The sequence below is a fragment of the Anolis carolinensis genome, chromosome 2 (assembly GCF_035594765.1).
Source record: "Anolis carolinensis isolate JA03-04 chromosome 2, rAnoCar3.1.pri, whole genome shotgun sequence".
In the NCBI taxonomy this organism is placed as follows: Eukaryota; Metazoa; Chordata; class Lepidosauria; order Squamata; family Dactyloidae; genus Anolis; species Anolis carolinensis.
Genome location: NC_085842.1, coordinates 153,790,465 through 153,800,347, shown reverse-complemented (window position 1 = coordinate 153,800,347; position 9,883 = coordinate 153,790,465).

Genomic DNA, 9,883 nt, shown 5'->3' with positions numbered 1-9,883 from the left:
ATAATTAAAATAAATAAGCTTGCAGTGGGATTTCAGAAATGCCAATCAAGAATTTGGCTTCTGTCAAAGACTGCTAGAAGTTCATCCAGACTAGCAGGGATGCTTTTAAAACAGTAATAGAGGAGGCAACCACATCAACTTTGGTCACTGGTTCTTGAGAGCTGGGTTCCCACAATGCAGAAGATTCATTTTCTTTGAAACGAAGTTAGGAAAGAGTATTGTTACACTGAGGATGGTAGCCTTCTGTAGGTTTCTCCCTGAAAGAAGCAAGTAATTTTAGCAATTTTCTCCCAAATATAAAAAAGTCTGAAAACTCAACCTTTTCCCAAGTCTATTTGCAATTCTGGGTTTATTCTGTGCATGTAGTTGCTTTTGGCACAAAATAGCACTGTACGCATAGAAAAGAATCTCCACAGATATGTATAAAAATTTTCTATCTTTCTTTCTTTCTTTCTTTCTTTCTTTCTTTCTTTCTTTCTTTCTTTCTTTCTTTCTTTCTGCAGAAAATGCTGTTTTATGCACAAATTAGCCACATGCAAATTTAGCACAAAATGAATCCAGATTTTTTCATCAGGAATTTTGAACACTCAAACAACGTCTTTCACTACCACTTATTGAATATTTTTAAAAATTCATTCCACTTTTGCCTTACATACATTAGATACAGTGGAGTAGTGCCCATGAAAGCCAAGTAAAACTTGTTAATTTTTATGTTTCTAAGGTGCTACAAGACTTTTTTTGCTGTTTTAGCTGTAATAGATTAATATAGATCCAACCCACCCTGTAAATTTCTAATTTTAAAATAACGCTTTCCTCCAAAGTCTATAATTTTGAACATCTGTCAGTAAAGTACTTTAAGAGTGACATTACGAAGCAACGCTATCTAGGTTTAAAACACCACTGTGCCCAGAATGGCAATGGCTTATTTTTAAATGTCACTGAGGGGGAAAAGAGTGATGGAACAAGACATGAACTCATGGAATGGTTTATGAACAAGTCTGCTCTATTACGTTGTTGATTTGAAGACCAAATCATTATTTTCTGGGTTTTTTTTAAAAAAAATCCATAGGTGGGCAGCACTTTCCCATGTTACCACCTAATATTCTGCAACCATTTTGATGCCAAGAGTTTAAGTAAATCCTTCATAGTGAATGTCAGGGCTTCGGGAATGAAGCATAAACTCTGGAAATTTAGAAATATAAGGCATTTCTGTTTTGTGTTTCAGTTGTTATTGGCTCTCTCTTCATTCCCCCATTCCAGCCTCCAATTCACTGATTCTGAGGCATGATACCTGGCCTCTAAATGCAGTCCTGAAGGGCAATCACCTCAAATGACGCTTGTACCTATAACATGCCCCCACCCCTTAAAACAACAAGTCCCTCAGTCTCTGTTATTATTTTTTACAAGTCTGACATGGAATGGCATAGAAAAGATCAGAGCCAACACCCAAACTGAGCAAGGCAACCTTTGCAAACTGTGTCCAGAGTCAGTCAAGGAGAAAAATAAACATTCATGGCATAATTGGAGTGTGGATTTGCACCAGCTAAAAACAAACCCTTCTGTTAATTAGCTACGCCAACCTCGGTTTCTATGTTTCCATGAGAATTAGTGAGGTCAGGAACATATTTCTAAATTGCCATCCCCAAGACAGTTACCAGAGACCCATGATGTTGCAAATCGGCTTTTCTGACTGACCACCAGAAGTCCATCTACACTGTAACATTTATGCAGTTAACTTAACTACCAAGGCTCAATGCTATGGAATCCTAGTAGATATAGAATTTTGCTTTCTCTGCCAAAGAGTGCTGATACCTTACCAAACTACAACTCCCAGGATTCCATACCATTGAGCCATGATAATTAAAGTAGTATCAAACCACATTAATTTTACAGTGTAAATACACATGAAATCTCCTATCATATTTAACATTTCTTCGTAACAACGAGAGCAGCATTTTGAAAGAGACCTATGCTTATTATTTTGGTTTAGGACTAAAGACCAGTTCATTCTGGGTGCACTTCTTTCTTTCATACAGAATTCTTTATTTAGCAAATGTCTGGAAGAGACACGTTCCCTCAAGGGCAACTGAGGTTGATGTGCAGTTTGAGAGATGTCTGAACACCAGAAGAGACAGACAGTAGTCTTTCAGAGCAATTACAAATAAATAATTTTTAACAAAGATTAATGATTTCTCCAAACAGTCATGGGTACTGTAGTTAGTACATAAATACATTTGCATTTCTACTTTAGCAAATTGGTCTTTCAAATGTACCCACTTTAATAAAAGGAATGAATTGCTAATGGTCTTTTGGGGACTATACTTGCTTTCTGAAAAGATCAGGAAAAACAAAGTATCTTCCTTTTTCATCTTTATCTTTATCTTTGCCTTTGCCTGATCCTTCTTCTCCTTTTTATTTATTTGCTGCCCTTCAAGTGATACTCAAGGCAGTTAACAGATTAAAAGGTTTATAATAGTTACACAATATAATTTACAACAATGCAGCACTTACAATCCTTTGTTAAAGCCTTCCTGAAGAAGCCTCCCTATATCAGGAGAAAGGTGGGACAAAAATAAAGTAAATAAAATAAATAAAAAATCTTCACTTGATAGAAGAAAGACAGTAAAGAGGAGGCATTTCTGACTTCCTTTGGAAGAATGTTCCAAACTATTCAGGCATACATTGAGAAAGCCCTTTTTCATGTTCCCTCCAAAGTTACCAGTGAAGGTAATGGGACGGTGAGGGTCTGTGAATCTCAGGTCCATATTGTGAGATGAAGTTTGTCAGATAGTTCAGTTTCTTAACCTGATGTGAAATCTTGTTTTCTTCCAGATGATGACAAAAATGCCAAGACAACTGTTTTTAAAGAACCCCAACAGCCTCTACCATTTCCATGCATCCACAGATGTTGGGTTGCACCATCAAATCCTGGTCCTCAGCACAAGTGTTCTTTTTCCCTTTCATTTAATTCACCTTGACTATGTCACCATAGACACAAGCACTGTAATAAAGCTTGAAGGCAACTTGATATTGGGATGCCTATGGAACATTCCCCACCCCAGTGCAACCTCCAGCATGTATCCAGCCAAAAAGCATGTTTTAAAAACTGATTGGAAAGTCTGATATCAGCCACAAAATCCTCTGCATCAGTGTATGTCCACTGCAGAAGAGGACCAACATGCACGCATATGGGCAAGGCTAGTGCTGAATACTGGACTTTTGAATACAGGAACCAGATGCACAGTTTAGCTGGAAGGTAAACAAACACACCACTTTTCCTTTTCTGCTCTGCCTTAAATTGCTATAACACTAATGCTTGTCAGGTAGTCTGCTTTTGTGCAATGCATATTACCAGAGAAGGTAGGGGAAAAATTGTAGCAGGCTTATCCATAATGCACAGATCTGTGTGGATTCTGTCCCAGCTTCCAGCCGATTCCTGGGGTGTCTGTGTAAGCAGTCCACAGCAAAATTGATCTATTTGATCCACAAATGGCTGAGTGAAAGCATCCTATATCATCCAACAGAGCAGGAAGCTCCCCTCCTCTTTCATCTGTTCCTTTTCTGACCATGTCCTAATATTTGGCATGATAGGGAATATTCCAGGGAATCTTAAAATCCCAGTGCTAGAATGGGTGGTCATATCCTCTGTTGATGCTACCAACACTCATCCAGTCTAGGACATATGAGGAGGGAGTGGATGAATGTGCAGAGCCAAAGAGCTCTTCTCTGTCCTTTTAAAAAAAACAACACGTTTTGTAAAAACTTTTTTTAAAAATCCCTAAAATCAGTAGATGTATAAATATTTCTGAAAGTTGGTGAATGATTCCCTGTTATCTTATGTCATTGGATAGAAAATTCAAGGAGATAGTTCTTGTAGTTTTTTTTAAAAAAATGTTGTCTATAAAACCTTTGAGAATTCCCAAACATCCATAGATGAGTGAAACATTCTGAAAATTGTTGGACTAATAGTGCTCAATCAGTGTAGCAAGTTTCACTCCAATAGCTGTAAAATTGAGGGAGAAAGAAGCCCCTGGAGTTTCCCCAATTATAGTAATTATGTGCAATTACTATAACAAAGAAATAATGGAATTTCATTACTCCCATTATTGTAACAAAATTTTCACTACCTATACTTTAGAAACACTTTATAGGTGAAACACCAGCACCCCCTAATTTTGTAATGACTTTTGAAACATTTTATCTATTGTACAAACCTAGTGTATCCCCTCATCCATACATTCTGTGTATGTTCCATGCCAAACACATTCATCAACTTTCAGCAGCATTTTAATTTAGTTAAATGGCTTGCAATTGCAATGGCACAAATTCAGTTCAGAGTTTCATATCAACACATGGAAGATGAATGTGTGAGCAGCAAATGCCTGTTCAAACTTCTTTTCCATTCACTGACATACCAAAATAATTTGCATGAATAAAGGGAAAGGAAAGGGTACTATATGTCTGTAATATTGAAGTGAAAAGCATATAGCACACTGTTTGCTCAAATAAGCCATGCTACAGGCTACAGTGAAAGAAAAAGCAAATAACGTATTTTTGGGGGGGGGGGGGGGAGGGAGGGAGGAAGGAATGAATTCTTAATGATGGAGACTATTCTCCCCAGAGGTCTAGGCAAACTTAATTGACATTGCTCCATCCTACAGAGTCCATTCTATGTTTGGTGCCCACTCACCAACTTGTCACATGTGCCACTGAAGGGATCCTGGATCATTTCAACCCACTGGCGATCATGCAGGGGGCGAGGACACCTGCCTCCCCATGCTCCATTCTGTCATGACTTTATCACATGTAGGGAAGCCTTTTTTCAATGGCTCAACTCATCTTTCCTTATGGAAAGACAGGGAGCCTGCCGTTGTCTGCTGGCATCATTTTTTCAGTAGCAGCAGCACTTCAGCCACGGACCTACCCTGGAAGTAGTTGGCTGGAGTGTGATGGGAGCCATTGGGCTTCGTGGCTGACAGTGAAAAGCACCTTATACCTGTCCCCCCCATTCCTAACAGCATTTTAGTATCCACATTACTAAAAAAAACACATTTGTGGTGCTTTAGTTCTTAACTATTGAGTCTCTAAGGTTTAATTTCAGCATTATTTCCCAGCTAAATGTTATCATTCAGCATCTCAAACTTTCCTCACTTTAGAGGAAAGGCAGAATATAAATGAAAGTTCATTGTTTAAAATCTAGCTTCCAGCCTCAGACTTGCTTCTCCAGCAGGCATTGATGGAAAAATAATAGTTTGATGTTTGAATGGATGCAATTGAAATATACACTATTAAAAGTGTCATGCTGTGGTATCATTTTTTGCCAATTTCATTCTCAAATATAGCATAAGTAATATTAGCAATTTTCTTCCTGCTGCAGGAAGGTCTTCGAAAACTGTACTACTTTCAAAAATGATGCACAGTTTAGGACTTATTCTATAGAAATAGTTTTTTTTCTGAAGAAGCCAAAATGTAATATTCACAAAAATGTTAAGTTGCCAGTTCTATGCAAAATCTGCATGAGTTTTTACTCACAACCAGCATTTTCTTCATAGTAAATGGCATTTCATCCACAAAACTACAATGTGTGGATTTAGTGCAGAAAAAGTTCTGAATTGCTAATATTCTCAAAGCAGGGCTCTCTTTGCCAGGTTTTTCTGACACTCAACAAAACAGTTTTTCAACAACTTGTAAAAATATTTTAAAATATCATTTTCATTCATTCCTAGTGATATTTGCACATTAATCCCATCATTAGAAATGAACACATATGAGTGCATCAGTTACTTGTGCATCATTAAAGAAAGGAGTCAGGTTACCCCCCCCCCCCATACAAAGTAATTCCATTTCATAAATACTAATATAATTAGGAAATAATTACTTGATTCTCTTTGTGATATAATCTCAATTAAGGAACCATCCATAGACTCCCACTTTTTAAAAGACTTTTTATCTTTTATATCAGTTAGACATTCTGTTTATAGGTATTGTAGGTTATTATATAGCATGACGTGATGGAAATTAACATCTTAATACACATATACACATGAAAAACAGTTCCAATTTATTACTTTTTAAAGAGAGCTTCCGTTCCTGCTGCTTATGACTAAGCGTGGGTAATTAAGCCTGGATCACTTTTTCCACTCCACCCATACTTTGCAAAAACCTGTTACAAGTTTTCTCAACATGCTCCCCCTCCCCCCAAATAATGAAAAAGTTTCCAAATTGGCAAACACAACAATGACTTATGGCTCCTAAGTCTAGGCAGAAATAAGAAAAAACTATGTAATACTTTGATGCCCTAAACACCTTGCTTTGTTTATATGTAATAGGTACAAGGAACATAAAGTGTACAGGGAAATTCTAGTGGCTAGACATAGATTTCTCCAGAAAATACTACTTCTAAGACCTTCAGCAAACCGGCAATGTAAACTTTGTTTTTCCTTTCAATCACTTTCAATCACTTTTCCACATCACTTTTAACATTTGATCTGCAATGAATATTGCAAGGGTTGAATGAAAAGTAATGCCTCCACCTTCGTAACTCCTCACAGATGGCAGTACTGGTATGTGGCAGATACTGGCTTGTTCAGTAGACACTCCTCTACAATTCCATTTGGCAGGAAGCCTTAGCATTGAATGGTTGTGTTGTTAAAATGCAAAGTATGGAACCCTGCACAGACGGTCAGCCAATGTGACTTAAGCAACATGCAGTCATTGAATTCTTGACAGCAGAAGGTGTCACCCCAAAGGAGATTCATCAGAGAATGCAAGCTGTTTATGGTGGCTGCCATCTATTGAGGAGTTATGAAGGTGGAGGCATTACTTTTCATTCAATCCTCGTAGTATTCATTGCGGATCAAATGTTAAAAGTGATGTGGTCTAAATTCAAGCATTTCACAAAGCCCAATGCTTGTGATTCTTTTTATTCTTTGTGTGAATGCAAAAGGTTTTTGGGGTCATAAAGGTAGTTCCATTAACTTCTTGAGACAGAGGTTATAAGTAATTTTTATATGGGTTGAAATCCAAAAGCTAGTCAAGGTAGCAGATTGCTACTATTTTTGGCACATTTTGGATTATATCCACACGTATCTTTCTATCTTCTTATGCTTCGTATCATGCCTTCGATACTAATGTAATTTATGGGAAGAAAAAGTAAACTTTCTTTACATTGGAAGGGAATGCTGAAGCTTTTCATAAACTGCCATGCTTTTTTCAAGGCAGGTTAAGAATCTTCATTAGCTGTACTTTTTAAGCTTAATATGGGTAACGGAGATATCAAATAGGTAGTGGCAAATTAAGTTAGAAGAAAAATTGATATCAAATCTGCCAACATTTCCATTTAGTGGTAGCTTTTGGCAGAAAAACAAGAAGGCGGTTGGAAGAACAAAGTGGGAACTTCCACAGTCAGCAGTCACGCTCCAAAACATTTCTACTGGTTTTTCTTCTTTCTCTTTCCCCTGCTGTTTTGACTGTTTTTAGAGTTTATGGCTATGAAAATGATCTGATGTTCTTCAATTGATTTCAATATAATTTCTCAGTAGTAAATGAAAAAGATCAGACAAGAAAGCTTGGACAAATGCGGTGGTAAATTAGCAAATGAGACACACCATTCATATAATATTTCACACATAAGGATTGTATATACAAATACGGGCCTCCACGGACAAATTAGTCAGTCTCCCATACATCTTTTCTCAGACCACCTCAAGACTCATAAAACTTCCATTTCCCTTTTACAAAGCTCCCAGAATCTGACCAGATAGCTTGTATTCTGTCTTTCCCAGAGCTTGGGAAACAAATCTTTTGGACTACAGTTCCCAGAATTTTGTCATGTTGGAATGTAATTTTAGTATTTTTAATCCAAATATGTAACATTTCCAAACACTGTGTACAAAAAAAACCCCTTGTAGCACCTTTGAGATTCAGTGAAAGGAAATTTTCAGTAGCATAACCCTCTGCCCCATGTAAGCCGCCCCGAGTCCCCGCGGGGAGATGGTGGCAGGGTGTAAATAAAGTTTTATTTTTATTATTTATTTTATTATAGACTTAAACTTAGTCCATCATATGCATTTCAAAAGTGCTGCAAGTCATTTTACATAGTGATCCAGACTAACGTGGCTATATCTTTGAATTCTTTTTCCAAACTGCTCTTTTTGAGGGGTATCAAGGCTGATATTTAGTACTGCAGTTAGGATTCATAATCTTGAGTTACTGATCTGTATTCTGATATGGCAGCAGGTGATGGAGTTCTCCTCTTCCTTCTGCCCCATTCTCCAACTGAACAGACCTCCTTCATCTAATCTGGCTAGTAGCCAGATTAGATGAAGGAGGTCCATAGCCAGTGGCTAATGGTTTGGAAAGCAAGTGGAGAAGAGGCGTTACTTTAGTTACACTAAGTAAACAATGTATTAAGTTACCAGAAGTCCTTAAAATGTACTGTATTTTGTTTGTTTGTTTGTTTCCAAAAAAAACTTAGAGGTCAAGCAAGAAATAGAAATATCATGATGGATAACAGAAACAGACTTTGGGGTGAAGTGAAAGAGATCCACAGTGCTCCTATTGAGATGCCATGTTCAGTGTAGACAACACCACAGCAACTGTTCACAATTGTCAATCCTGTAAAGAAGTCCAGAGAAGTTCAGCAGTGACTCATTTGTTAGCAGTTGCTGTATGCTGCTGCTCTCTAATTGATAGTTTGTATATTTACAAAATTTCAATTTATTACTTTTCCACAAAACATCACTCTAGCTTCCATTAGACTATGGACCTCATGGAGTGGAAGGAAATGCTTACCCTGCATCCTGCATTGCCTGTTGCACTCCTTACATCATCACACTGGGGAAAGTGTCACCACCCAGTTTCCCCCCATTCTTCTCTATGAAACATGAGAATCCTCCCGTGTTCCCAGGGAAGCCTCCTAAATTGCCTCTAGGATGCTTCCTCTATGGAGCCCAGCTAGAGGTTGCCTTATGTCATGAGATGGCATCTGATGGGCTCCATGAAGAAGCATCCTGGCAGTGTGCTAGGATGCTTAATTCTCTCCATGTGATGAGGTGGTAGATGTTTGACTATGCACAAGACATTTATTCATTCACTCAATCGTTAATTCTTTAATAGCCCCTTTTTGCAGCTAGGTTTCCAACAATACTAATACGAAACAATAAAAAGTAATAATAAAAAATAAAATACAAATAATGAAGTTCTCATACTAAAAGGATGCAGACTAATTCATAAGTAAAGTCACTTTTATATCTTATAAATTTAAGTATTTGTTAGTTGCCTATCCTACCTTAAAACAATACAGCTACAATCTGTAATACAAAAATTAATAAATAACAATCTCCTTAAAAACATTTAGAAAACTTAAAAACACATTAAATCCTCTTACACATCATGAATCAGCACACTACAAATCAATACCACTATCCAACCAGAACACATCTACACTGACACTTAATTTGGGGTCCATCTGGTCTGCTAGATACAGGATTGGCTCCCAAAAAGTGTCACCACAGGGATTATCCCAGCCACCACAGAGGTGGGAGGAAATCCCCATGACCTTGCTCGTGTTACCACATATCAGGCCCATGCAGCATTTGGCCACTACAGGGCTTATCCTCATCTACAGTGACCTAATGGGACGCCAGTCAAAAGCTGAAGTCCTGTTTAAATAAAAAAAGATTTGCCTGCTTGTGAAAAGAGAACACAAAAGAGGTCAGGCCTCTTTTGACAGGGAGTTCCATACCACTGAGAAGGCTCATCTTTGAGTCCACACCAGACATATATGTGGTGGTGTGGTGGTGGGACCAAAAGAAGACCCTCCTCCAAAGGCTCATATAGAAAGAGGCAGTGTTTTGGATAACCTTGACTAAGTCATACAGGC